We start from the raw sequence: 4,712 nt of genomic DNA, 5'->3' as shown, positions 1-4,712 counted from the left end.
CATTTGGCTTTGGTGGAATTTGCATACAACAATAGCTACCATTCAAGTATTCAAGCATCACCTTTCGAGGTACTGTACGGATGAAAATGTCGAACTCCATTGTGTTGGAATGAAATAGGTGAAAAACTGTTAGCTGGGCCTGAGTTAGTTCAGCAAACTGCAGATAAAGTTGGAATAATACGGGAACAAATGAAAGCAACACAAGATAGACAAAGAAGTTATGCAGATAATCGTCGGAAGCCGATTGAGTTTCAAGTGGGTGATAGAGTAATGTTGAAAGTATCACCTTGGAAAGGAATGGTACGTTTTGGAAAAAGAGGGAAGTTAAGTCCAAGATATATTGGACCATTCCCTATTATGAGAAGAGTTGGGGAAGTAGCCTACAAGTTAGGACTTCCATTAGAATTAAGTGGGATCCATGACACATTTCATGTATCGAATTTGAGGAAGTGTCTAATAAGTCCAGATGTGGCAGTACCATTACCTGAAATTAAGGTAGATGAAAAGTTATGCTATGCAGAAACCCCTGAACAAATTACCGACTTCAAAGTAAAGAAGTTGCGAAACAAAGAGATTGGGTTAGTAAAGGTTCAGTGGCATTATCATAAGGGACCAAACGCCACCTGGGAATCAGGATCAGATATGCGGATGAAGTATCCTTACCTTTTTGTTTAAATGGAATTCTGGGACGGAATTCTTTTAAGGAGGGAATGTTGTAATATTCGGGTTTCAAGTTTTGATTTAAGATTTTCTTTAACATATATATATATGTGTGTGTGTGTGTGTGTGTGTGTGTTATGTTTATGTGAATATTGGGAAAAATTTTAAAAAGGGGGGGAACGTCGGCTGGGTGTGCCGCCCACCATTTTTTCCCTTAGTGCTATATATAGAAAGTTTGAGTTAGATGAAAGGTTTTTACACACTCTATATTTGGAAGTTTTTCTTTGTGAATCATACGAATTGGCAGAGAAGAAGAAGAAGAGAATTCAAAATATGGATTCTTTGTTTAAGGTAAGTGTATATTGCTTTGAAGTATTGGTTATTACATCTTTTATTGTTGAATCTGCTATATATGAACTGTATTTCATAAATATTTAGTTAAGTGTTAAACCGGACAAAGAGTGTCCGGAGTCCTCCTTAAACCGGTCAAGAGATGACCGGATCTCATCTAAATCGGTCAAAGGTTGGGCGATGTATTGTCCGGATTACTTTAAATCGGTTAAGTTGTGAGCGGGGTATTGTCCGGACTTGTTATCCGGACAAAGATATTGACTTAATCCTAAGTGTTAACCGGACAAAGCTTCTACAAGGTGTTATCCGGATTGTTGACCGGAGATGATATAACCCTTTTTGATATTCCAAGTGTTTGTCCGGATTTCATATCCGGACAAGGCTGACCGGACTTCAAATCCGGCTAATATGTTGAAATATTTTTAGAGAGATGTAATGGCGGTGTAACCGCGAGAAAGATGTAATGGCGGTGTAACCGCGAGAGAGATATAATGGCGGTGTAATCGCGAAAGAGAGATGAAATGGCGGTGTAACCGCGAGAGAGATAGATAGATGAAATGGCGGTGTAACCGCGAGAGAGATGTAATGGCGGTGTAATCGTGAGAGAGATATAATGGCGGTGTAACCGCGAGAGAGAGGTAATGGTGGTGTAACCGGGAGAGACATAAATAACTTTATGTGTCTGAACAGGTTTGATTTTGAGCTGATTGTTTGGAAAGTATGTTGTTTGTTTGAGATTTATACATTCACTAGACCTTTTTGGTCTAACGCTCAGTTGTTCGACTAACCTATTTTGCAGGTCATCATACCTCGCAAGATAAAGCCAAGAGAAAAGTTTAGAATGAATGACATTTAGTACTCATAAATGTATTTTAAGAAAGTTTTTGTTAATCTGTATTTTGTAAACGATGTTACAGTTTGTGTTATGAGTATGATGATGTAAATTATCTGTACATGGAAACTGGGGGTTGTTAAAACAAGCTCCAATTATTTCCTTCTCATTTGTTCAAGGAGGAAGAGCTGAGGATTTAGAGTCCTTGGGTGAAAAACATTCACCTTAAGCTTTGACTTAGATTTTTGAGTGGATTCAGATATCTTGATCCAAGAAGAAGAAGAAGAAGAAGAAGAAGAAGAAGAAGAAGAAGAAGAAGAAGAAGAAGAAGAAGAAGAAGAAGAAGAAGAAGAAATAATGTTGATCTATATGAATTGTTAGCCTTTTTGGGAAGAGGTGCTATGACAATGGATTTACCTTTGTCTTTGCAACTGGAACTCAAAGGGGTTCCTTCAAGATGACTCTCATAAAAAGAAGTCAGAGAGGAAAAAGTGTCAAGAATGGAGGAGATGAAGGTGCCAAACTTTAGCATGGACCTGTCTGTGAAACATTCTTCCTGATCATAGGAGAAGCCTAGACCAGTCTTAATCTTGGCAGGGATCTGAGCGTTAAAGATCTCAGAGGCTTTGACGGAAGCTTTGCAGCACCCTTCAATGGTAGCCTTCTTAGCCTTGAGTTCAACAATAGCTTGCTCACGCTCACCTATAGACTGTCCACGCTCAATACTGATAGTTTGGTTTACAATGACCTGATCCTTGAGATCTTCCTTGATCTTGGTCAGCTTCTTGATCTTAGAATGACATATCCTCAACTGTTCTTGAAGATCAAGATTAAGCATTTTTGCTTTGGATTTGTCATTCAGAGCATTGTAAAGGTCAACCGTCAACGTATCTAATGATGATAGGAAATTAGGAACAGAAGAAGAAGAGGATTCATTCAGAGAACATACCTGAGCAGTATTAGATGATGAGGGATCATAGGAGGATGATGTCTTAGTAGGTACAAGATTATGACAATTAAGCTCCCTAACATTACAACTCAATAATCAAAACCTATTTATAGGTCAACTCAAAATACAAAAGTCAAAGTCAAAATACAAGAAATACAAAGTCAAGCTTTCAAAAATGAATACAATTAAAACTCTAAAATTCAATCCTAACATTCTCCCCCTTTGGATTCAGGCTTGAAAGAATTTGTACACTTTGAATCCCTTTTGAATCTTTGAAACTTTAAGCACCTTTAAGTCTTCTTAAAATGTTCAAGACAATCTTCTAACATTCTTCTCTTGATTTATTCAAATAATCTTCAAGAAAAAAAATCTTCCAAACATTCTCCCCCTCGAATGTAGAACAAAATAATTCTCTTTTCACTTAAAATATCTCCTTTTGATAAAGAACTGTAACAACAACACTCTTCAAAAAATAATCTTCAAGATATGAAGCTCTTAAGAAACATTCTTATTCTTCCCTGAAAACAAAATTCAACAAAAACATATATAATATTTGCCCCACTAGAAATCTCTTCCAATAAACTTCTGTTAAGATAATATCTTCACATTCAACTCCCCTTGAACATTGTAACATAGAATAATATTCAGCAATAAGCAACAATCGTCACATTCACTCCATAAATCTTTTACAAACTCCCGATCTTCAAAATTGACGTAGAAATATTCATTCATTATATTACTCCCCAAGGAAGGGTTTTCATCATCCACGTTGGGCCTACCAGTTTTCCCGATCTTCCGTTACTCTCTGTCTCTTCATGGATTCTGAACCAGATGACATTTTCACTCTCTTTTTGGAAGAATCTACTGGTCTAATAGATGAAGAGAACTTCCCAACTCTTGTTTTCTGAGACTTTGAAAAATACCCCTTTTCAGATGTGTAATCTGAATCCGCAACTTCCTTTTTGCTTATTAACGATTCTACTGCTTGCTTCTTGCTATGGCCAATATCTGGAAATTTTAAATTCCTTAAAGGAGTGCCAAGTTCAGCGTCTATCTTATGTTTTAAACAATATAGTAATGCACGTGCCTTAGGCAAAAGGCGGTTCCAAGCGTTGGCTATAACATCTTCGTCATTATATTCATTCCAAAAAACAATCTGGCTGGGCAAGCATTTTTTGTGGTATGACCTCGAGCATCGCCTGCAAATTGCAAGGCTTCCACCTTCTCATGCTCTCCCTTTTTACATTTATGGCATTTGTGGGCATGACATGCAAATGGCTCACCAGCAGCAATTTTTTTCTTGAAGTTCCTGTGCTGCAGCATCACCTTCCTCATGAAGCATCTTTGCAACACACTTTGGGTGATAAAAAAGGCCACAGGTTGCAGAACTACATCAAAAAAACCTCTGCAACAGAAGATTTATCAGAAGACCCCAATTCACCGTAAACAAAGCACTGGTGTTGTTTATGAGAGCAGTTTGGGCAAAAATAACGTCGTGATCTCTGCTATTTCAGCACGTAGGCCTAGAGATTCACATCTGGACTCTGTAGATTCTATGGTTGCATGAAATGCCTCTAAACATTTCCCTTCACAACAGGTAAGATCACCACCATCATCACAGATTGCACAAACTGTTTTAAAACCATCATCCTCATCATCAGACTCGCACTCTTTGACTGCTTTAATGTGAGTTCTTCATCCCCACATTCATCGTTCATATCATCAACTATAAAGCTGGGTTTCATAGTAACTTCAGTATTCTCATCAAGAGCTTTCCTCTTTCTGGGTTTCTTCTCCAGAAATGAAGCAAAAAACTCGGATTTTTGTAATGTTTTGTCCCTTTTCACAGCTTCGCTGATGAAGCTGAGATGATCTACCAGATCATTCTCTAAAGGCCTAATGTCATACAAGCTGAAAACT

Source organism: Cynara cardunculus (genome assembly GCF_001531365.2).
Source record: "Cynara cardunculus var. scolymus isolate 2C chromosome LG 1, CcrdV1, whole genome shotgun sequence".
Lineage (NCBI taxonomy): Eukaryota > Viridiplantae > Streptophyta > Magnoliopsida > Asterales > Asteraceae > Cynara > Cynara cardunculus.
The sequence above is the reverse complement of the archived record's forward strand: the minus strand, read 5'-3'. Positions refer to the sequence as shown.